Below are 26889 nucleotides of genomic sequence, written 5' to 3' on the forward strand. Positions count from 1 at the left end.
TGGTAGAATTACGAAATTTTCTAAGGATCAAAGCTTGACGTAATAATTTACCAATCATAAATTTTATTGTATCAATACATTTATCCAGCTTATCCGGAATATGTATTACAAATGAAAATGACGGTTTGTGTGTGTTTGTTTGTTTTGTTTTTGTCCCTTTTTTTTTTTTTTTTTTTAATAAATTGTTTAATAGTCAATACCAGTTGTCCGGTTTATTGACTCGAATCGTACCAAATTTCAGTAAATTGAAATATATTCATGTATGAATTATTGAAAAGTCAATACCAGTTGTCCGGTTTATTGACCAATATTCAATAATGAAAAATTTTCATACATGTAACAGTTCAAGCTTGTGTGTGGTTTTATTTTATTTAGTTTATATAATTTTCTGTTTACTATCACACAAATACTGTTAAAATGTATTTATTTCAACTGCACAACTTCTTAAAGTTAATATTCTAACTCATAAGAAACATATTTGATTTATATATACTGTGCAAATTGTAAACAACACAGTTGTCTCCCTTCACTGTTTCAAATATATATTGAAAAAGTGCAACAAACTTCACTTCACTGTTTATATAACTACAGTGGAGCAAACAATAATTGTTTTATGTGTATTGGGACATAAATATGTATTGTATACGAATTATAAATCGCGAGAAACTCAAAATTCAAATCCGATAAATTTGACAATTTCCCCGCGAAAACTCGCACGAAATTCTAATTACAATTTCAGGTATTTTTTGCGGTTTCAAATGTTTTTACATCTGACACCAATGTAGCGATTGTGGTTGGGCGTGTAATGCAATATTACCTGAATATCTGACTCAAGTTCTCCTAGAATAAGCTTATTATAACACAACTCTGCAGTCTTAGAGAAAGCGAACTGTCTTGCTTGAAGCTTGGAAATTAGAAGTGAGGCTCTGCCTGGTTCCTGTCTGGTTCCTTGTTTTTGGTCTGTTCCTTCTATCCGTTTTCCCATCATATAGAGAGCGAGGTTTAGGCTTGTCTGGTTCCCGGTTTCAGATATCATATTCCTCCTATATTGGAGAACCGCTAAAGCGGTGTATCAATCATCCAACGGCACCACAATACGGTAAATTCCGTGATTTGAATATTTTCTAATCAATATGTTCAAGCAATGAAAATATGAGGATAACATTTTTAATCATAGAGCACACGTTTTGTGTATTTACTATTTAAAATTATAGTTTATGAAGAAATATAGCAAAATATGTTTCAATACGCACTATAAAGTGAAGATTATATGTATTATTGTTTTGTTTTTGAAAGAACATTAATAATCCATAAATACACACCTTTGTACCAAAATTGCAATAAAATTTCAAGATAACATAAATTTCATCATCACAGAATGATATTATTTGCTCAAGTTGACAGGGCTTCGTGAACTAAATTTGGCTTAAATTATGATAGCAATTGAACACTTCATTATAGTTTCTACCGATGACCTACTTTCATGATTTTTATCCGACCCCACTTACGGACGCGTTGACATATAATGCATACAACTCAATAATAGCCAATCAGACGTTAAGATATCCTTCACTTCCCCCAGAAGCAGTCCGGAAGCAGCTGAGATGCAGCCATTTCCTTAATGTTATTTATAACCAATGAGATACCGTTAACAGATTAACCACATTCCAAGACCAAATACAAATTTTTATAAAAAATATTTTCATTATTCTGCAACAAAGGTATGGAATAATTTACCACTCAAAATAAAAAATTGTCGAAATGTGGAATTATTTAAGAAACATTGTTATAATCATTTTCTTGAAAATTCTATGCAAGTCGAATAATTTGTTTTCTTTCTTTTATTGTAAGAATAAGAAAATTTAATCAAAACTTTACCAATTATTGCCATTTATTGCCATTTGTATGTTTGAACGATTGAATTGTGTATATACAAGTAATATATATTAATTTGTATTTTAATATATGAATCGAATGTGTGAATGTTAACTGTATACATGTATTTTGTTTGAGGGCCTCAATGAAAATTAGACTACTTCTAATTGAGTTACCCTCTTTAAATAAAGAATTTATTATTATTATATTATTATTCCAGACGTCCAGCCTCTGACTAATCAGACCGTATCACCATGGTGATACGGTAATTAAGCTACGCTAATTAAAGCAATTACTATATGTAGTTATAAAGTACATTACATACACTAACTATTTATTATTATATAATACTTCAGACGATCGTCGGCGTTACATAGTGTGTTAAGCCCTGGTCACAACGAACCCACGACACATCTATGCAGCGCCACGACATAAAATTTGGTCAAATCGCGGGTCATCTGTGATCGTCGTACGACAGTCGCACGATATTTTGAGCATCGTGGCGCTGTCGTGTGTCGTGGGACGAAAATTGGACATGCACCTTTTTTGCTCTACGATTTTTTGTCGTGTCACTGTCGTGTGGCTGTCGTGAGAGTGTCTTACCACAGTCGTGCGACTGTAGTGCAATAAACACATTGTAGTGGGAACCAACATAAACCATTTTAATAAAACAATCGTACGACTGTCGTACGACAATCTCACGACTGTCGCAAGACACTCGTGATACAGTCGCACGATTGTCTCACGAATACCAAATTTCGTCCGATGCTCGCACAACATTGATTGTCTGTCATATGACAGTGGTATGTTCGTCTTGCAACATATTTTCGTTTTATTTAGAAGAATACAATTCGGCAGGAATGAATGTTTGGAAAAACATACCGTCTGCCGTTTAAAGAGGATGGCTATTCCACCAGAACGATTACGCTTGGTCCTGCTGAATAGGTGCCTTGCCAGACTCCTACAAGAGCAAAATATGGTCCTGTTATCGTTGATTCGAGCCCGTGAACAGTATAGCAACCAGAGAAACGCCCGACGTTGGTGGTTTAGGCCATGGATCGACGGCGCCTGATGTTTGGGCAGTATAGTACACTGATGCAAGAGTTGGAGCGGGAATCTGCCGGTGATTTCGTTGGATTCATGCGGATTGAGCTTGGCATGTTTCAAGAGCTTTTGCTGAGAGTCGCCCCCCCCCCCCCCCTTTGCATCACTAAGGGTCGACTGCGAGGCTGCCGCACCCCTCTTGAGCCTGGACTGAAGCTGTCCATAACCCTGCGCTTTATTGCAACAGGGAACAGTTACCGCAGCCTAGCATACTTCTTCTGTGTCCCCCTCAGCACCATCTCAGGGTTCGTTCCGGAGGTTGCGCAGGCCATCGTTGATGAATATCTTGGCGAGACTATGCAGACCCCAAGCACACCAGATGGATGGCGCCAGGTGGCAGACAGATTTTGGGTGCGGTGAAATTGTCACCATTGCTGTGGGCCATCGATGGCAAACATGTGGCTATCAAGGCACCAAAAAACACCGGAACCAAGCACTACAACTACAAGGGTTACTTCTCTATAGTCCTGCTTGGATTGGTAGACGGCAACTACAAGTTTCTGTTGGCAGACCTTGGCGCAGAGGGATCCGCATCGGATGCCGGCATGTTCAACAACGGCCCACTAAGAGGTGACCTTGAAGAAAAACGACTGGGCTTCCCCGACCCTGAACCTCTACCTGGTGATGACCACAATATCCCATACTTTCTGGTTTGGGACGACGCATTTTTTTTTTGCGGCCCTGGATGTTGTGGTAGGTGGTCCTCCGTCTGATCAACATCATCCACGTTTACTGCTACCACCTTTCTTTTGTTAATTTTTCTTTTCGGGGGCATCCTGGTTTAATTCGCTGAACAATTATAATATAAACTAATACGAAAAACGTCGTTTACTTGGACCGAACTTATAATGACACTGAACATATTGAAAACAAATGGCAAATGGCAAGCAATAAATCGGGCCTTCTTTATATACTAGTAGTTCGGAGTCAAACGCGCGAGTGACCCACGACTGTTGTGCGACAGTCGTAAGACAGTGGCACGACAGTGATACGACAGTAACACGCGCATCCCATGACATGAAAACATGAAAAATAACCCAAAACAACTCGCGATTGTCGTACGACTGTCGCACGACAAACTAGCGACAAACCCACGACAGTACAATTACAATTCTTTTTTTCTGTCGTGTACCAATCGTGGAACCATCGGCATCGTGGAAAAGTTCGTAGCTGATGCGACCGCTCGTATATTTTTTTGACATTTTGCACGACAGTGCCACGACAACTATTTTATAGACATTCCACGACAAAAAAATCGTACGATTTGTTGTGACCGGGGCTTTAGTGATCTAATATGATATATATGGGATCAGTAAATTCCGCAGTGATGTTAAGGCAATTTCGATTAGATTTGGTCAGGGGCAGATAACCCCGCAGGTACCTCATTATGTATTCATTTATTCCTTAATGGCGGAGAGTACCTAAGCTGCGTCTATCGATAAAACTGTATGAAATCAAATTACATACATGCCTGTTAATTAAAAACAGGTATCCATATGGTGTAATTTTTGTACTGAAACACGAATATTGTATGTTTGTGCTTTAATTATTATGGTAAACGGTTGCAATAGCTGTTTTTTGTGCCGAGATTGTCGGCTTGTGGACACCGCCTCCTTTTGATGATCAACCAATCAGTAAGACGATCGCCGTCGAACAGATGTTTGTAGTTTGCAGAATGGAAAGCACCTTGCAGCGGAAATTATTTTCACTTCTACGTGAAAATCTAGCCAGAAAAGTAAGTGTAAGCCACCAAATATGTAAAATTTATGAAACATACGTCGCTTGTTTTGTTAATCATTCGCTTTAGAAGTCGAAAAACGACACAGTATTAGATAAAACGAGTTCAGTGTTGGCAAGCATGTTACACACGTGGTCAAAACGAAACTAGACTGCAAAAAATATCTGAAATTTGAATAATTTATCGAGTCCCGTCAGTAAATGAACAGAATATCGAATGAAACAAGTTCCCTGCATTATATCAAGAGCCCATTCTCAACATTTACCCTGAAATTCATTTTTAATTAACGTTTTGCAGGTATCCTGGTTGGGTACATCTGTAAATTATAACAAAGTTTGCTCCACCGTTGACTTCCGTCCGGAGCCCACGTTGCTGGAACCATGATCCCTACCTTCAAATCATGGAGCCCTTAATTTGAAGCTTAGGGCACAAAACTTGCTCAAAGCCAAAGGAACCCTGAACACGTAATTTGGAGATCAGTCACATATGGTGTAAGTTGTAACCCCCCCCCCCCCCCCCCCCCCCCCCCCCACAAACCAACCAACCAACCAAACCAATTCAATTGTGAAGTCCATAGTATAATATTTTCTGCCGAGTGCTGACGGTATATTTCAACTTTCATGACTGAATTTTATAGATCCCTATACTCGGAAGTTTACAGCGTTAACGCCACCCCCCTCCCTGATATCAGAAACATTAAAAACAGCCTATTATTTGGACTTATCGGGGACTGTGCGTCTTTCTCTGGAAAATGCCTGCACCTTGAATAAGTTATTTTTGAACCAATATTTTTAAAATCCAGAACCAAGTCAGCAATATGACCAATTGCAAGTTTATATACTTGTTGGTTATAAAAATACATGAGAACAATTTTGAACATGATAGTCCAAATAATATTATTTTTCTTGAAAGGCTTTGTTAATGATTTACTGTGACACTTCACATTACCGTCATTCTAAGGAAGGAATCCCAGTAAAAAATTAAGGAAGCCTCTCATGACAATAATAATAGACTTATTAATATCATGACTGCCCATGTTGACATATTCTTTTTAGATATGGTTATCATCAGTATTAAAATGAAAAAGAGCACTGCTTGCATGCTGATGATGTCTTGCGTCTAAGTACCCAAATTGCACCTATTTAGCAAATCTTGCAAGTTTTCTAAGAGGAAGTATTCACTGGAAAAGTAAATTCTACAGAAACATTAGCATGTGACGTCCACAAAAAGTCATCTTTTAAAAATGAGCAAATAGAATATGTTACGCCATACGAGTATTAATTTCTTAAAAATTGAATAGCAAGCATGGACTTAAATGTCAAATTGTTCTAAATATTTTAAGAAATAAAACAAAACATCTGTTATTCGAATTTCAAGGATAGGTATTAAAGCATGGATGCATTTTGGGTACTTCTCATTACAGAATCATGGATTGTTTGGAGGTGACGGTTTAAACCCATTTTTCTATGATTCAATATGGATTCAAAATTAAATTGGTGGAACTAAATAGTAAATAAGGATACGGATCTACAAAATAAACACAGAATGGAAACTTTTGTCTGGATCTTTAAAAAATGTATGTGAAAAAACTGTCAAAATAGGTGCAATTTGGGTACCCTCGGCTCACGTAATATACAGTTACAACAGACATTGACAAGGCAGTAAATTATTGTACTATAAATTCAGAAGAATTGCGATTAATCCAATGAATATCGCAATTATAATTAACCTCACATTTTTATACGCCCGTTTACTATTATTAGATTTTACGTTTCCAAGTTGACAGGGTTTTATTCATAAAAAAAGGGGGGATTTTCCAGTTTTCGGACAATAACTCAAAATTGCTTTCAGCAGTTTTCATGAAACTTTGATGAACTGTTGATATCTATTGATGTAAGCTCCCTTTAGAATTTTATAAATTTAAGATTTTACATTTCCGAGTTATAGGGTTTTATTCATTAAAAAAGGGGGGATTTTCCAGTTTTCAGACAATAACTCAAAAATGCTTTCAGCAATTCTTATGAAACTTTGGTGAATTGTTTATATCTATTGATGTAAGCTCCCTTTAGAATTTTATAAATTTTATTTGTTTATAGTCTGACAACAGATTTACTAAGTATTGCGCAACAGCATAGTGTATTGAACAACAGCAAGAAATCTTTAATTGAAGATAAATTCAATTCATATAACCAATTTCAAGCTCTTTGACTACATTTATTCAGAAACCTATAATATGTCAAATATTTAATTACAATCCAAACTCAGACCTGTATCAAGCTTGAATATTTGTGTCCATTTTTGCCCCAACTGTTCAGGGTTGGACCTCTGCGGGCGTATCCAGCTGCGATCAGCGAAGCAGTTTATTGTCCCTCCTTTCAAAAATCACAATAATATTAAATGCACACAATGATTTAGAAATGTTCAAAATAAAGCCTGCAGTCATTATACGCCTGCCTTTAACATGTTTAATGGGGATCTAAGCTACGAGATATAGAAAAAATTAAAATATGATTATTATTTTTTCAATATTTAATGAAAGTGCAATAGTGAAATAATAATTCACATTTAGCACCCAGTTTGGTTCAATTTTGTCGAAATAAGCTAAGAAACATCGCTGGTGAATCATTCAGTCAATAACTCAAAAAAGCTTTCACCAATTTTCATGAAACTTTGGTGAATTGTTTATATTTATTGACAAAAGTTTCCTTTCCATCTTTTTTTTATTTTTGATTTCTCGCTTTTGAGTATTGGGACTTTATTCATAAAAAAGGGTTGGTTTTTTTTCTCCAGTTTTCGGACAATAACTCAAAAATGCTTTAACAAATTTTCATGAAACTTTGGTGAAATGTAACATAAGCTACCATACAATTTTTATATATTTAAGATTTTACTTTTTCGAGTTATGGGATTTTATTCTTAAAAATTATTCATGATTTGTGCCTCTGTGTGCTGGTGTGTGCATGTTTTTTTGTGTGCTTTTTTTTTTGGGGGGGGGGGGGGGCTATTTTGAGCAGTATTTCTAGTTAATCATAAAGATTAATTCAAGGCATAAAGACGAGCTGTAGGACAACAGACATATCATGTGCTCATGGCGCAGCTCTTTATTTTAAATATGATGAAGCAATTCTTCTAGAAATCAAAGAAAAAATGGGCATTATTTCTATGAAGGAAATCCAGATATCAATTCGGGGTTGGGTGGCAGACGTAATTTCTTTATTTGATATGTTATATTTATTTATGTATCGTGTATGATTCATTGTAATTAATCTGCTCCTTATTTTAAAAAAAGTATCTGTATTTGTATTAAAAAAATTAATTTCTCTTATTTTTAGCTGACCTGTCAAATATAAGAAACAGAATGCTATTCCAGCTTTGATGAACTATAAAGTAATGGTTTGAATTTGAAAAGCTTTATTATTAGACAGGTAAATTGTTGTATTTTTTCTTTTTGCTCGCTATTAAAACTGGTTATCCCTTTTTTGTGTATATCAAATCAATCTGCACCAAAATCTTTTCCTACTACTAGTTAGAAGACCAAATCTATTAATATAAAGATAAGAAGATGTGGTATGACTGCAATGAGAAAACTATCCAACAGAGACCAAATGATGTAGATGAAAGCATCTATATATATAGGTTGCTTTACTGTCTTCAACAACAGTGGTGTCACAGTACAACATAAGAACAAACTGTAAAAGTTATTGAAATAGACTTGACAATCAACTTGTCAGATCAACACACACATGTTGCACAAAAAAAAAAGGCACAAAGTACTTGCAGTTACTGAAAGCTAGTTCAACGCTAATTACAACTTATAGAAAGGGCAATTTTCTAAGACAAAAAGAATCGGTACACATAATAATCCCATAATTAAATATTACCAACCATTTTGCTATACAAATACAGGTGTTCAGATAATCTAACTGAAGCGATAAAGCTATATTATATATATAGTAATAAATATATATTCTACTGGTATCCTGCTTCTGTTGCTTGGAGTTGGAAACAGTTATAAAATTGAGAATGGAAATGGGGAATGTGTCAAAGAGACAACAACCCGACCATAGAGCAGACAACAGCCGAAGGCCACCAATGGGTCTTCAATGCAGCGAGAAACTCCCGCACCAGGAGGCGTCTTTCAGCTATGTCATCAAATTACTAAAAAAATCTATTTTACAGCTCAATTTTGTGTCCTCTTTACAGTCCACATTAAAGCAAATGTTACGAACAAAATGACGAATAGGAGAAAAGCTATGCAAGCCTTGCTTTTCTTCCTCTTTTATAATTTGTGCAAATAAATTTCTGTTGTCGTACAATGTAAGAATATTGTATGGTGTAAATTCAGAAATTATGGCAATGTTTTTTTAAGGTAACTTTGTGAGTATCGCAATAATAAGAAGTCACATTCTGATATCCAATACATATAACTGTAACTGTATTTTTCTGAAATCACAATAATTAATCTCGCATTTTTGTCCATTCTTCAAAAATTGCAATAAATGCACACAATAATTTCTGAATTTAATAACGTACATGTATCTTTACCAGCAATAAACTTTTTTAGGGCCCCGCCGAATAGCTGGTCGCCCTATAGTGATCAGTCTGTCCGTCGGTCCATACGTAACAAATTGTGTCCGCTCTATATCTAGAGAACCGTTATGATTTCATACTTTATACTTGACATGTATATTAACCAACACCAGAGGGTGTGTCATAATTTTTGTACAACTTCCTAGGTCAAAGGTCAAGGTAAAAATCTTTGGTTTCAGATGACAAACACATGTCCTATGGTAAAGATACAAATTTTTTACCACACATTATTCACAGCGTGGCCCACAGAGATAGCTCCCATCTCAATGATGTCTAGTTTACACAGATATTATTAAAAAATGTACTAAGCTTGATTGCTAAAAGTTCTTAGCTGTGGTTTTAGTGCATTACTTATATTGATATTGCATTATAGCACCCTGCCTTATTCATGTCATAATTTACATTTGGGAAAGGAGATACAAAACAATGTAGTTAAACATAATATGGGCATTATGTTTTTCGGTCTGTGCATCCGTTCTTTCATCCGTCAGTCTGTCACGCTTCAGATTTAAGTTTTTGGTTAAAGTTTTTGGTCAAGGTAGTTTTTGCTGAAGTTGAAGTCCAATCAACTTGAAACTCAGTACACATGTTCCCTATGATATGATCTTTCTTATTTGAATGCCAAATTAAAGTTTTGACCTCAATTTCACGAACATAGAAAATAATAGTGCGAGTGGGGCATCCATGTACTATGGACACATTCTTGTTTAATTTATTACATGATACATCTTATAGGCTGCCTATAAGATGTATTATGTGTTAAATTTTAAAATTAAATAAAAGTAGTGCACCTTATTAAAATGTGTATGACTAATGAGGAAATTAAATTCTGGTTCAAATGTTGAATGAACTTCAATGAAGACATTATAAAATTTAGGACATGTAGGACAGGGGAATTATTTTGTAAGCATTTTCACAGTAACTTGTTGAAGTTGAACTTTTGATCACTTTTCCCATGTTAAAAATTTCATTTAATATAATTATTATATATATGCATTTTCATATTTCAGGGATGATGACCTGCAGTGAGACAGCAGTAGAAAGTTGCATATAACTCATGATCATCATGACCATTATGGAAGATCAGATCAGATGAAAATTATGTTTAGAAAGCCACTAAATATGTCTATGAAAAGTAGAAAAAAGACAGCAATTCTATGTAAAGTACTTAGCAGAAGCATTGGCTGTTTGAATACCAATGTCAGTGTTGGAATTTAGTATTTTGATGCTGAGAGATAGAGGAACATTAACTGAACAATTTAGCTTCTTTTTCATGTGTCATTGAAGTTGATGTTTACCATCTTAAAAAGCTTTTACCACAGTTAAAATGAATTCTAAATACAGGCAGTTTGGAGATTTGTGAATTTTCTTACAATTGGAGTTTCAAAATGGATTTCATTTAAAAAAATTATTTATTTCACAGATGAAATTTGTCGTCTCTCAAATGCTTTTATGAAATATTTGAATAATCAGCAATATATTTTAAGCAATACCTAACCAAATGAGAGATCTACAGATAGACATATGAATTTCAGTTGAACTGTGAAGAAGGAAATATTCATTTATAAGACTTATATAAGTGTTTTGTTATTTTTATGGCAATTACGGGAAAGATGAATCAATTCGATTTAAACATTACTCATACCTACAGATATACATGAGATATAGGCATACAATTTACTGATGCACCACTAATGGATATACATGTAATTATAAAACTAAGAAGATGTGGTATGATTGCCAATGAAACAACTCTCCACCAGATAACAAATAGTCGTATTTTATAACGATTTACATTTCAATTTCATTTCATAACACAGCATACAGGTATACAAAAAGTTCAAAAGCATAGAAAAAGTGTTTTTATTGCAATTGCTGTTGTTCATCTTATGGTCACATTGAGGTGGGCCTTCAATACTAAGCAAGACCACTGGAACAGCCACAGACATGACAGAATGTTTGAAAAAAGAAATCTGGAAATTTTCTTTGCTTGTATATATATCATGTAGCTGCCATTATGTACATGTACATACATGTATCTAGTTTTGTCTATATACTTGGAAATCAGAAAATTTTGCAATGTTTTCATTTCTTGTCTAAATTGAAATTGGTTATATGTTTTGCAAAAAAATCATGTAAATTTATTTAAATGATGGTATTATTTGTATCCAGCATTTTCTGAAACTGCAATAATTAATCTCGCATTTTTTGTTCTGGCATTGTTCAATAATTATAATTATCATGATTATCTTGATAATAAATTTACGCAAAAGTTTCTGAGTTTACAATAGTTATCAGGTTATATCTTTTTGAAGGATATCTAACTTTGAAACTTGTGATGGAATATTTTCATAGTATTAGAGATTCTTATATCTACATTTGTAGTCTGTTTAGCAAAATATGTTGGGTATACATGTATGGCCATTAGACAGCATCCCCAACACTGACAGAAATTGTTTTTTTCTAACTTTGAAATTGCGTACATGTTTGGTAATATTATACAGCTAGAATTTAATATAAAATAAGAAGATGTGGTATAATTGCCAATGAAGTTTTGATTAACAATTACATGAACTAAGTCATTTTACTTTTTGTGATTGGGTCAGGTTAAGATTACCCACTGATTGTACCCTTGTCAATGATATTTGTAGGCAGTACTAGTATGTAGTTTTATTAGCATTTACATATTTTCATTTCCATGTTGACTCATGATTTTGCCCTGATGATTTTATTATATATATATATATATACCAGTACATAGAATTTATTAGTCCCCTACCGCACTCTGTTGTCCATCCGTCAGTCCGGCAAATCAGTTTTCCACACTTTTTTCTTCGTGCTTTCTGATATTGATTTGATATTTGGTATATTGTTTTATCATGACAAGTTACAGATCAAAATTCACTCAAATATTCAGTTTTCTGCACTTTTTTTAGTCATGCTTGAAGATATTGATTTAATATTTGTTATATAGTTTACACCATGACAAGTTATAGATAAGGTTAGCATTTTGTTCCAGTACAATTAATTTTTATTTTACCGGTAGCGGACTTGTGTATTGCCATGCAATACTCTCGGAATGCATGTTTTATTTTGACAGAAAAAAAATTTAATTACCATAGCTACCAATCAGTTGCTTCCAATTTCAGCAGGTCTTGGGAAATATGTTTTCTGATTTTAACATGTTTAACGATGAACTTTAAAATTATATGGCACTTTATCATGTAAAAACAATTGATTGCTTGTGGTTGGATGTCAGTTAGCGCTTCTGGCTATTTCTTCGGTGGCTGTCCATTTTTATTGTTGGAACTCGGGTAGGGAGAAACTTAACATGTAATGAGCGGCTGAAAAAAATAGATCACTATTTGCAGCTTCATGGTATACTATAATATTGAGAATTTAAGATGATGTATATGATAAGGTTGCTGATTGAAGCATTATGTACATGTATCTGAAACTAATCCAATCTCAGACTGGGTTTTTTTACAGATGCGATTAAAATTAGTCGTAAATGCATTCGATATCTGTCAAATCTGTTTATCTCTCCATGATATATTGCAAGCATAAAGCATGAGATATAAAGGTATATTTTTTAAGGATGGGTTACTCGATATCTCGGGCTGCTAATCCTTACCCCAAAAAGGTAGTAAGTGCTAATATTAAAAGTTACTCATTCTAGGAAAAGGGAATTGTATCCCCCATTAACTGTTAATGCTGTTGTGTGCTTTTGAATATTCCAAACAAAAATAAGTAAGGAACCGGCAGAATGATTTTACCAAGTAAAAATGTTGAAATAAGAAAAATATTGCTTCAGATGGGATGAAAAGGAATCTTCTGTCCAACAAAATGCAGGAAATCATTGGGGACAAAATCAAAAAGTGCAAGCTGTACATACATAATACTGGCTTGGTAACTGCATGGTAGAATGAATATTCAAAAGCAAAAAATCATAAGAAATTCAAAAAGACCTCCCAATCATGATTTACAAATTGATACCAGTTCTCACTTGAGACATTCAACAAGTAAAATCTGAATATTTATATGCAGGTAGGAAGTTTATACTGATTTATAATTTATTTACACATTATCAATGACGAAGAGCAAACAAATAATATAAGTGAATTCATGAATTTGGGTGAGTTCTTTGTGAAAATACAACTTTTTTTAATATAATGATTTACAATATATACATATTTGATGTACTAGGAGAGACCTAGTATGCTTTTAATTTGTATAATGAACTTGCATTTGCAAAATGAGAACTACACTAGGACCCGGGGGGGGGGGGGGGGGGGGGGGGTGAGGCTGATCAGATGTGGATTCCGGATTTTGAAAAAAAGTGGGGACTCAGGGTCCCCCCATCACTAAGCGACGTTTGGATTGGGACATGTAAAAAGTGTATGTATTAACCATATAATGGTTGATCCACAAGGGGGCCCAAGCCCACCTGAATCCGCCTCTGCCATTTGCGATGATACACCAGAGGTTCGAACATGAAAATACTTGGCAATTAATACATTGGTATACAAAATTTGTGGAACACATACTGTGTAGGAGGGGTAGGGAGTGCTAGGATATTTATCTTATTATTTTTGTTCGCCAACCAGTTCTCGGGTAATTTTTATCTCTGTTATCTAGCTTGTACGACCTCGTATATATTGGAATCTGTTCTGTTCTGTTCTGTTCTGGTATATTCCTCCGTTTTATCGGAGCACTCCACTTATCGAATGAGTATTAAAATTTTAAATACTTAACCGAAAAAGCGGATATTTTTATATTTACGATATGAAAAATATATAATTTTAAAATAAAATTAGTTAGTTAAAGTGAATAAAATAAAAGTTTATAATGTCTTTGATGATATTTTAAAAGATATTAATACAAAAAAAAAAAAAATAATATTATTCACACGTTACAAATTACGGCACTTTGATTCACCAATATGAATAAATAAAAATTTTACAACCTAACGATTTCTAGTCAATAGGTGCCCTGCCAAGGCAAATGTTAAAATTATATAGCATCTTTTATGCTGATATTTATAGACTGAACCAGTTAGCTTGGCATCCCATGCAGACTGTTCAGACTATATTTAATATTAATGTTATATTTTCATGTCACTTGATATCACATAAAAGTTGTGTACGCTTCATGTGTAAATGGTAGCATAAATCTTGTGTCTTCCTTTCTATATCTAGCAACTTGTCTATTGGTTGATTACTCATTATGTCTAGTGCTGAGCAGTCTAATATAATTTTGAGTAATAGTTCATTATTAATAACATTTGTTGTACCACCCGTTTCTATGCATGAATCTTCCAAGAAAACTGGAAAACTTGAGCATATCTTCAAATATTTTATTTTTATAGAAATTAATTGCAAATTATAAAGAAAAAACGAATGTTTCATCGATGGTATACACCTAATCGCTATTTATTCCATTCCGGATAAGTTCTAAAATTACACAACTTTTTCATCCAGTTGACGCTATCTGGGACCCTGTTTAAACAATGCACCATGCATGATACTTTTTAATGAGACCTGTTTAAAACATCGTAAATACTTCAAACACAATATTTTTTTGACCATAATTTGAGTTTGGAAAAAGTGGATCATAATCTATCAAAGTTTCCTATTGATCGCTTTCTAAATTTTTCCCTCCCTCAGCTCGTTACTGATGACCTTTGTTTGCGGCCTGTTGACCCAAACAGGAAGTTGTCTAATGAACTGTTTTTTCCGGATTGGACTAAATAGCGATAAGGTGTATTAAATAATAAAATTTTATACGTTTCCGGGTTGTTGGCCCGTCTTATTCCGTCTTTGCTTTTCTTCGTCTTTTGTGCGTTTGTATTTTATCTCGGAAACTAAAAACAATCAACAACTATTTTTTATACGAAAAGTGCAGGTTGAAGATCAATGAGTACCTCTTAATTGCAGACATGTATAGATTCAGCAGATGTTGCAGTTTATAAAAAGTGCTGTTACAAATCAAAATAGTTGTGGATCATTTTTCTAGCGCCATCGGGAGGGTATTTTTTTGCCTTTTTATGCCATTTTACTCGTAAAAGTTGATCGATTTTCAATTTAAACGTAAATATTGAACTTGTAACAGCGGTTTTTATATAAAGTGTACCGAGTAGTGTCTAGAATTCCTTGGTTGGCGTTTGTACGTGGTTATCTTCAACCTGCACTTTTCACTTTTGTGATCGCTAAGGTTGTTTTTTAAAGGCAGTGCTTTAATGCCTTTCTAGCTGCCGTGTTAATATTTCTTTCCGCGATATCCAACTTATCTACGTGGGGGCTCATTTAGCTCCAAGTAGATCCGGAAAATGTTGATTCTCTCCTCTTCTTATTGTGGTATAAAATGTTTTTTGTCTCATTTCATTTAAATTGGGAAATAGAGAAACGATCATTGTGTTTTGTTAGTTTTAAAAACTTTTGATATATTTGTATTTTACATTATAATCAGTCAACCGATTGACAAACTAGAATTATTTGAACTCCTTGTGGAAAGAGGTCGGGTTAATTTCGAGTGTTATCTGCAATCTAGATGTTATAAATCATTTCAGTCGTTGATATAATAATTAAAGGTCGACTGAACATGAATTATATTATACAATTTAAAGCGCATTTCTGTTTATGCACGCGAACCCGTCTAACGTTATTGTTATTTCGCAGTTATATAAAGTAGCAAATTATCGTTCCTGAATAGGTGGCGCCGTGGTAGCCGATCCTGTACTTCAACTTCCGGATTCTGCACTGTGCAACTATTACAGTTGCATTTTTAATTAACGATGCCAAGTACTTGTTGTTGTGTACCTGGATGTCATTTAAGAGGAGGACATGCATTTCCAAATGACTTAAAAAGAAGGAAAAGTTGGATCAACGCCATGGCCCATACGCAGATTGGACGAGAACACGATGAAATCGTGGAGTCCATCTCAATCAGCTGTTGTTTGCAAGGCACATTTTACTGAAAAAGACTACGTGCAGGAAACTATTCATGGTAAAACTCTATTTTCTTTTTAAAATATATAGTTATATATGTAATCGCCATGCGAATAAACCAAAGTCTGTTTACAACCGCAATTATCGTATAGAATAAAAGGGGGTGGTTAATTTAAGACGTCATAATTTTTTGGATTACGATTCAATGTGATCTGTTTGAGATTTTTTTGTGCTTGCTACAATTATAATGATTTCTTACAAGAGGTATATCATACTGAGAATTATTTTAGCAGTAATTATGCTTATGTAGTAATGACAGGAATGCATAAGCTATGCCTCATAGACTTTCTTGAAAAATATCAATGACAATGTAAACAGGAACAAAACAATGACATGCTCTCATCTATATTATAGTTATTTAGGTACAAACAATGTATGTTTGTTGCATACGTCTCTCATTGTTTGTCCTTTGGATTTACATAACATACATTTTGATGTACATTGAATCAGGCTAACATAGTTTTATTGTCGAGCCTGCGACTTTTGTCGCAGAAAGCTCGACATAGGGATAGTGATCCGGCGGCGGCGGCGGCATTAGCTAACTTCTTAAAAGCTTTACATTTTAGAAGGTGGAAGGTCTGGATGCTTCATACTTTGTATATGGATGTCTCATGTTACGAAGTTTCCGTCAGTCACATGTCCAGTGTCCTTGACCTCATTTTCATGGTTCAGTGACTACTTGAAAAAAAAGTTAAGATTTTTTATAATGTTAAATTCTCTCTTATCATAAGTAATAGGATAACTATATTTGGTATGTGCATACCTTGCAAGGTCCTCATGCCCGTCAGACAGTTTTCACTTGACCTCGACCTCATTTCATGGATCAGTGAACAAGGTTAAGTTTTGGTGGTCAAGTCCATATCTCAGATACTATAAGCAATAGGTCTAGTATATTTGGTGTATGGAAGGACTGTAAGGTGTACATGTCCAACTGGCAGGTGTCATCTGACCTTGACCTCATTTTCATGGTTCAGTGGTTATAGTTAAGTTTTTGTGTTTTGGTCTGTTTTTCTTATACTGTATGCAATAGGTCTACTATATTTGGTGTATGGAATGATTGTAAGGTGTACATGTCTAGCTGGCAGGTGTCATCTGACCTTGACCTCATTTTCATGGTTCAGTGGTCAAAGTTAAGTTTTTGAGTTTTGGTCTTTTTTTCTAATACTATATGCAATAGTTCAACTATATTTGGTGTATGGAAATATTTTATGATCTATATGTCAGTCACGCAGGTTTTATTTGACCTTGACCTCATTTTCAAGGTTATATGCTCAGTGTTAAGTTTTTGTGTTTTGGTCTGTTTTTCTTAAACTATAAGCAATAGGTCAACTATAGTTGTTGTATGCAAGAATTGTTAGCTGTACATGCCTGCCTAGCATGGTTCATCTGACCTTGACCTCATTTTCATGGTTCATTGGTCAATGTTTAGTTTACTTGGTTAATGTTAAGTTTATGTGACAGTTGTAATAAAGCTTTATATTTAGGACTATCAACATAATATCAATGATTAGTAAAGAAGGCGAGACATTTCAGCGTGTGCACTCTTGTCCAGATTGTAATGAATAAATCTAGTTTATATTTTGCCAGGTTACGAGTACAAAGGAATTATAGTTATCTCGTACCATTGTAAACTCGTACCAATGTCAACTCGTACCACTAAACAAAAACTCGTTCCAATGCAAACTCGTACCACTGCTAACTCGTACCACGGTAAATTCATACCATTGTAAACTCGTACCAACTTATTTAAATGCATTCAAATGGTGTTTAATGATGAATATATACTCAATACCTCTTAAGTCTGTAAAATGTATATAATTTGAAATTACAATAGACAATTTGTAGCTAATTTTCCTTGTCTAATTGGATAGAGAAAACCGTGGCAGATTGGCTTTGTTGTCTCCCTTGAATAGACTCTTTTTTAAACTTTTACTGACAACTATTTGATTTAATTTTTAATCATTCCAAATCAGTAACATTGAATAGATTTGGGTATTTTTCTATTGTTTCTAAAAGGAATTTTATTTAATGAAAGAATTTATTGATTGTGTTTTAAAGGTTTAAAATTGTTTATGACCAACAGTTAGAAAGTATGAAATTTATTTTTATACAATATTCAGCACATTTCAGCAGAATATGACCATGCTTATATGATTATACAAGTTGATTAGTTAAAGATAAAAAAAGAACAAGTTGATTAGTTAATAATCAACCAATAATCACACAATCAAAGGAATTTAATATATTTATTAGCATGGTAATTAAGAAATTACATTCGTATTTTTGTCTAAGTTTTCATTAAAATCTGGTATAAATTTCAAAGATATTTTAATTTTTTGTATAAAGCTTAAAAAAAAAATAATCATAAAACATTCGTATTTTTGTCTAAGTTTTCATTAAAATCTAGTATAAAATTCAAGTAATTCAACTTTTTTTATTTAGTTTACCAAAAAAAAAATCATAAAACTTTCGTATTTTTGAATATATTTTTAATGGTACGAGTTTGCAGTGGTACAAGTTCTGATTGGTACGACTTCCCAGTGGTACGAGTTTACGTTGGTATGAGTTTACGTGGTACGAGTTTACAATGGTACGAGTTAACTTGCTTCCGTACAAAGTATGCATTGCTAATGGAAGTTCATTTAATTATCAAAAAACTAATGTTTTATAACCTTTTTCAGGGCACAAACCCACCATACAGAGACTTTAGTCTACTGCCAATCCCAGCCTATTTTCCTGGACCAAGCAAGAGACTGAATCGTCCGCAAAAAGAAAAATCAGGGCAGTTTCCTGTGAAAACAAAAGAACTAAACTTGATGAATATTGTAGTAGAAATCTAGAGGAAAGTTTTGATTGTAAAGTTGGTTTTCCTGAAGAAGTAATTCATAATGCAGACAGGATTTATGACTGTCCACCACCAACTGCTGAGCTAATGTTGAGCTTCACAGATGGAATTACGCAAACACCATCAATGCCTATATTTTCAGCAGAGAATTTTGAAATGAAGACACGTGACACAGCCATGCATTTTTATACCGGTTTAGAGTTGTATACTAAATTTTTATTTGTTTTGACCACACTTGGTCCAACAGCACATTGTTTGAGATACATATATTTTCAAATTGATAGGGTGTCATTTGAAAATCAGTTTTTTATGACTTTGATGAAATTGATGCATTATACAACCAACTTTGAACTGTCTAGATTCTAGATTGAAACTAGTGTTAAGAATATTGTGTAAACATGGATTGTTTTTATGTCTAAACAGTGGCGTGAGGCTAACACTTGGCCATTTAGTTGTTTAGTCAGGTATTTTTCGCCATCCAACTTCAAATTAAAGTTTCCTACAACTTGGATTATTATTGACAGCACAGAATATCCCGTGATAAAACCTAAAGCTCCTAGAGCTCAGGCAACCTTTTCATCATATAAAAACAGAAACACTGAAAATACTTGTATGTTCGACACCTGGTGGTTTAGTCAACTATGTCTCTAATGCATATGTTGGTTGTACCAGTGACTGTGAAATAGTTGAAAGATGTAGAATAGTTCAATTATGTGATCCAGGTGACAGTGTGATGGCAGACAAAGGTTTAAATGTGCAAGATTTGTTTGCTCACTTTTTTCAAAAAAAGAAACAGAATTAGTTCCAAAACTCTTATACGGGATAGAAAAGTCTCCAATTAACACTTGCACATAGAGCTAATTATTGGACTTGGCAAAACATACAAAATTCTAATAAATCCTATGAATGGAACTGAAACAAAACTTTCATCTGAAATAACATTTAGTTGTTTTATGTTGTGTAATTTTAGAACTTGTATTGTGCCAAAGGATGCATAAATAAAAGTGACGCAATGAAGTTTGTTCTGATATATATATATAAATATTATTTACAATTACATGCACATGTAAATTGTAATGCATATAAAAATAAGGAGATGTGGTATGATATTTGAGTTTATCGAACCAAAGTGCATAAGAAATGGGTTAAGCAGTTACAGGTGTTACTGTCACCATACAATCTCCAACAATTAGAAAAACTTGTACCGTGTAAAAAATTTCAGAGATCTTACAACTAAGTTTTGTTGTCTCACCTTGACTTTGGTGAATTGTTTATATCTGTTGATGTAAATATAAAAAAGAAGATGTGGTATGATTGCCAATGAGACAACTCTCCACAAGAGACCAAATGACACAGAAATTAACAGCTATAGGTCACAGTACGGCCTTCAACAATGAGCAAAGCACATACCGCACAGTGAGCTATAAAAGGCCCCGAAATGGCAATGTAAAACAATTCAAACAAGAAAACTAAAGGCCTCATTTATGTACAAAAAATGAACGAATAACAAATATGCAACACATGAACAAACGACAACCACTGAATTACAAGCTCGTGACTTGGGAAAGGCACATACATGTACATACAGAATGTGGCGGGGTTAAACATGTTCGCGGGATCCCAACCCACCCCCTAACCTGGGACAGTGGTGTAACAGTACAATATAAGAGCGAACTATAAAAATCAGTTGAAAGAGGCTTAACTCATCAGATGGATAAATACAAATACAAGTGGACGTGGCCGGGTAGTTGTACATCCAAACAACAAAAAGACACTAAGTACAGATCTGAGAGTACTCGCATTTACTGACAGCTAGTTCAAAGCCACAAACAACTGATAAAAAAATCTTGCATCTAAGACTAAATTATCAATCCGTAAGCTATCTTTAGAATTTTATAAATTTTAGATTTTACATTTCTGATTTATGGGGTTTTATTCATTAAAAAGGGGGGGATTTTCCAGTTTTTGGACAACAACTCAAAAATGCATTAAGCAGTTCGCATGAAACTTTGGTGAATTATTTATAGCTATTGATGTAATCTCCCTATTGATTTTCATAAATTTTAAATATGACATTGAGAAGAAATTGAACTTTATTTGTTTATAGTCTGGCAACAGATTTATTAAGTATTGCAAAACAGCACAGTGTATTGCACAACAGCAAGAAATCTTTAATTGAATATAAATTCAATTCATATAACCGATTTCAAGTTCTTTGACTACATTTATTCAGAAACTATAATATGTCAAATATTTAATTACAATCCAAATTCAGACCTGTATCAAGCTTGAATATTGTGTCCATTTTTGCCCCAACTGTTCAGGGTTGGTCCTCTGTGGGTGTATCCAGCTGCGCTCAGCGAATCAGTTTATTACTTAATTAAGAACTCCTTTTTGTCGAGCCTGCGACTTTTGTCGCAGAAAGCTTGACATAGGGATAGTGATCCGGTGGCGGTGTTAGCTAACTTCTTAAAAGCTTTATATTTTAGAAGGTGGAAGGTCTGGATGCTTCATACTTTGTATATGGATGCCTCATGTTACGAAGTTTCCGTCAGTCACATGTCCAATGTCCTTGACCTCATTTTCATGGTTCAGTGACTACTTGAAAAAAAAGTTAAGATTTTTTGTAATGTTGAATTCTCTCTTATTATAAGTAATAGGATAACTATATTTGGTATGTGCACACCTTGCAAGGTCCTCATGCCCGTCAGACAGTTTTCACTTGACCTCTACCTCATTACATGGATCAGTGCACAAGGTTAAGTTTTGGTGGTCAAGTCCATATCTCAGATACTATAAGCAATAGGTCTAGTATATTCGGTGTATGGAAGGACTGTAAGGTGTACATGTCCAACTGGCAGGTGTCATCTGATCTTGACCTCATTTTCATGGTTCAGTGGTTATAGTTAAGTTTTTGTGTTTTGGTCTGTTTTTGGTATACTGTATGCAATAGGTCTACTATATTTGGTGTATGGAATGATTGTAAGGTGTACATGTCTAGCTGGCAGGTGTCATCTGACCTTGACCAGTGGTCAAAGTTAAGTTTTTGAGTTTTGTCTTTTTTTCTAATACTATATGCAATAGTTCAACTATATTTGGTGTATGGAAATATTTTATGATCTATATGTCAGTCACGCAGGTTTTTTTTTTACCTTGACCTCATTTTCAAGGTTCATTGCTCAGTTTTAAGTTTTTGTGTTTTGGTCTGTTTTTCTTAAACTATAAGCAATAGGTCAACTATATTTGTTGTATGGAAGAATTGTTAGCTGTACATGCCTGCCTAGCATGGTTCATCTGACCTTGACCTCATTTTCTTGGTTCATTGGTCAATGTTTAGTTTACTTGGTTAATGTTAAGTTTATGTGACAGTTGTAATAAAGCTTTATATTTAGGACTATCAACATAATATCAATGACTAGTAAAGAAGGCGAGACATTTCAGCGTGTGCACTCTTGTTTCATTCATAAATTACTTTATACTTGGAAATATAATTTTGCTTGGAGTTATAGTTTCTAAAAAAAGTATTGTCATTGAAAGAGTTGACATGTTGAAATGTACATTTATTCTACATAGTTCTATGGTACCAAATCAAAAGTTTATATTAAAGAAAGAAGTCAAAGGTTTCCCATCATAGTTTAGTTACATACATTTTTTTTTGTACCTGAGGTCGTTGAATATAGATCATTATATAAATAAGGAGATGTGTTATGATTGCCAATGAAACAACTATCATCCATACATTGTACTTACCAGTAACAAACCACATTTGCAAAGTTGAATAAAATACAGTTGATAACATTTACTTATTACTTAAAAGAAAATGCCAAACTATTTTAAACAGTATTTGACTATAAACATAGATAAAAAAGGTACAAACTGGACATAATGCACTAGTTCATAAACAAGTGAGAACAATCGCCTTCATATAGTGCTCAGAATATGACATTCATAAAACTTGTTCAATATCATTAGAGAACTCTAAATCTTAAATACTGAAAGCCACCTCTGATAAGTACAATGTACTATGCAAGATAATGATATAACTGGACTAAAAATACACACAACCTGTAATTAACTGCCTTTACAGCGCTTTCGCGCTTTGATTGGATTAGTGGTCACGTGACTACTTTCACTTTACTGCAAGACCTTACAATGTAATAAAACTGTTTACTTGTATGTTTTTTGGAAATAAAGACATTGGCATATACTTTTAACCAAGTTATAGGTGATAACAAGCATGTTTTTTGCAGATACAAATTATGGCCAAAATTAATTGATTTTCCTTCAATGTGCCTTAACCTCGCTGCGTCCATATGGGGTGAGACCGAAGCTCGAAACCCCATATGAAAACTAGTCCCATATATATATGGCATTAGGTCACCAGCACACTGTGTAACGAATTATCTTACCGACTATCTTAACATGTGGTATTTTGACTATTGGCCTATCAAAGTGATTAAGTCTTCAATACTTAGTTTTAAGAACCTACTTGCATTGGTCTATTCAAAAACAAATGCCAACAAAACAACTTGTTAGCTTTGAATATGTTTTATGAATTTATTTCAATTGTTCATCATCAATTTCTTCGTCTGTTGAAACCTTTCAGATTTTCTCAACACCGTGTAGTTTTTATAAAGGAACGTTACATCACTCACGGGTGCTCCAAGAACAGAGGAAATAACTAAGAGAAGATATTTAGATCAATGATTTTGTTATAGTTTGGATAAGTTGGTCATAGATTAGTAAGGTTACTTCCCAGAACGATTGCCTCAGTTCTTGTCAAATGAGCAAATCAAATAAGAGGCAAATAACATGTTTGAATCTATATTTTTGGTTAAGCGATTGACATGGTTCAGTTGAGTGTCTAGAAATTCGTCATGGTTTAGATCCAAATTAATAAATATTTGTTTCACCTTAATATTGATAGTTTGTTTGAAGGCGCTTGTATAAAAACGAAGTTACACAATTTACTAATTGACTAAGAAGAAAAAAAGCCTTTTTAACCAAATTTGGTGGACGTAATCGGCAAAACGTACATTTATACATTTTTATTGTCGGTGTGTTCCTAAGATATAATTTATATAGCCACTGCTCTTTTTAACTGGCATTCGATATAAGAAATTACAAAAACAGAACCTAGACTCTTTTCTCCATATGTTCATGATGGACTCTGTCGGAGATAATTATCGTGAGAGGCGTCACTAGTCAAATGATTAAAGACGTCTACATAGAGTTGCAAAACGTAGCAGCTAGAAAAAAAATAATCTTTGTTTTACATTTTTTCTAGCAAAATATACATCTGTTGCTTTTACTTGAACCAGATTATGTCTATGATGAATAAAAGGAGATGGATGGTGGGGTTGGGGTGTTACACGCCCATGATACAGTAACCCAACTACAAAACTAACCAAACGATATCAAGTGGGCACCATACAGTCTTCAACCCTCCACTGAACAAAATGATAACATGAACAACAGTTTAAACTTTTAATAAACTATAAGTGAAATGTATATGAAAATTACTTTAAAATTCAAAGTTCAGAATTTAAATATATGAAAGATCACAATTTTCAATTAGAAATAGGTCCATAGTGTCCATGTTTACGAATGAATGAAAATGATAACGTTTTTGTCATATTGTATAAGTGTATTGTGTAGTATATCACTTAACCCGTTTAAGATTTGTTTCTTTCTTTCATGCAATGATGTTCCGATAATATCAGAAAAAGCTCTGTCGGTCTAGTATTTATTATGAGAAAAGTGCATTATTATTGAAGAAAAAAAAATTAAAAATTCCAAGATACACGTTTTATTTTGTTAAGTACAAATACGTTTAAACTGTGTACGGCCTTGTTTTTGGTCAACGACCAGATGAGAAATCACAGAGAATAAGATGGATGAAGATGAATATTGGCAGCAGAATTCCATTCTAAATAAATAAAAAAAAAACTTTTTGTCTTGGATTCATGATATTTTTATTAGTTGTTATTGGCTTGGAACTTCCAGTAAATGCAAATACTCACAGATCGGTTCTTTGTGTCTTTGGTGTTTATGTAACTTGATCAACGGGAGGGTTGGGAGCCCGCAAACATTTAAACCACGCCATATTTTGTATGTGCCTGTTTTAAGGGCATACGATACAGTTTCGATTCCACGGTGATTTTTTGACGAACATTTACATACAAGCTATTTTTCACGTAAGCAATTCAAATATGTAATAATAAAAAACATACCTTCATGTGCTACTTTAAGAGATAAATTGGGTCAAAATTTTAAACATTTACTCAAATTTGGTTTTTTTCGGGACATTTCTATCCTTTGGATAGACATACCAAACTTTTTTGTTTCAAAAGATAAACACAAGCTTATAGGATTTTTTGTAAAAACATTTGAAAAATCTTCTTCACATAAGTATCCTCTAATTTTGTATCACAATTCTTTGGAAATAATTATTTTTTATCAAAGTTTCAGGATTTTAGAAAAAAAAACAGCATTTTTTGTATATTTATCTAATTTAAAAAAAAATTCATCAGTGACTTTTTCATAAAAATTGGTACAAATAATCGTCATACGTCATCAAATCTAATGTCATTTTAAAAAAGAGGAGTCCATGAACTCGATTTCAAGTTAAATCAGTCTGACTGATAAAAATAAGTCGAAGAATGCATCTTTTCCCGGTATGTCACAGTTTGTCGTCGCGAAAATAACATTCTATGTTAGCAACGTCATTAACTCACCTGTAACTGTATCCATATGCCCATAAGTCTAGATTCTGTAATGCAGTAGCTGACGTTTGTTACTGTATATCATATTTGTTTTTGCTTATTGTTTTGAACATAAATCAGCTCGTTGGTTTTCTCATTTGAATTCCTTTACCTTTAATTTTGTCGGAGCCTTTAATTGCTTGCTAAGATGCATGGGTTTTGTTAATTGTTGAAGACCGAACGGCGACCTAAATTTAACGTCATTTGGTCTCGTGTGGATAGTCGTCTCATATGAAATAAAATAAATAAATAAGTAAATAATCTTTATTTCAAGAGGATAATCCCATTAGTTAAAACTAATCTTCCTGAGAGTCCTCAAAATAATAATAACATATTTATAAAGTATATACTATATTATAATGATAAAAAAAAATTATAATGATATATACACAATATATAATTGTATATAGATATTAATGAAAAAGCATATTAATTAGCACTATTTATGAAAAATTTGTAACATTTTGTTTTAAAAGATACAAGTGTATTACTCATACATATATATTCATCATACCGCATCGTTTTATTATATATTACTATGGGCTTTCTTAGGTCCTTTTATATTCCAAATAAAACTACTTTTAAAGAAAATTGCTATTGAAATGCATTAATATATTACCCTCGTGATCTCTTTATACATGCGTGTTCTATAATAATGTTAACTTGAATGATAATATCTTAAATTTACTGTAGACGACTAATTTTCCTCGAGCGATGTATTTTCGCGAGTTGAAGAACAGCGCTAATATGTGAAACTCAGATCTACTCGTATGGGAACAAAACAACATAAGGAAACGGCGTCAATATATTGCCTCAAAATAGGATAGAATGGGTTATTAAACGCGAAAAAAAAAGTATCAGCGAAAATGATTTTTTAACAGTGTTTCAATAGTTGTACATAATGTCTGTTTATTTTGATCGTTACTCTTCCATTATACACAACAGGAATCACAGAACTGAACCATG

At 33.6% G+C, this 26889-nt stretch overlaps 2 protein-coding genes and 1 long non-coding RNA gene across 6 annotated transcripts in view; all 3 read left to right on the plus strand.

The window, feature by feature from the left end:
* Nucleotides 1-26889, plus strand: part of LOC127715545 (uncharacterized) — a 135771-nt gene that overhangs the window by 56889 nt on the left and 51993 nt on the right. The window lies entirely within an intron of this gene.
* Nucleotides 1-26889, plus strand: part of LOC127715538 (membrane-associated guanylate kinase, WW and PDZ domain-containing protein 1-like) — a 98559-nt gene that overhangs the window by 49254 nt on the left and 22416 nt on the right. The gene's annotated exons all lie outside the window — the stretch shown is intronic.
* Nucleotides 4392-12006, plus strand: LOC127715546 (uncharacterized). Its single transcript, XR_007988471.1, has 3 exons — nucleotides 4392-4714; nucleotides 8050-8142; nucleotides 10318-12006. It is a non-coding gene; the product is annotated as an uncharacterized LOC127715546 (long non-coding RNA).

This window comes from Mytilus californianus, unplaced genomic scaffold (assembly GCF_021869535.1).
Source record: "Mytilus californianus isolate M0D057914Y unplaced genomic scaffold, xbMytCali1.0.p SCAF_9, whole genome shotgun sequence".
In the NCBI taxonomy this organism is placed as follows: domain Eukaryota; kingdom Metazoa; phylum Mollusca; class Bivalvia; order Mytilida; family Mytilidae; genus Mytilus; species Mytilus californianus.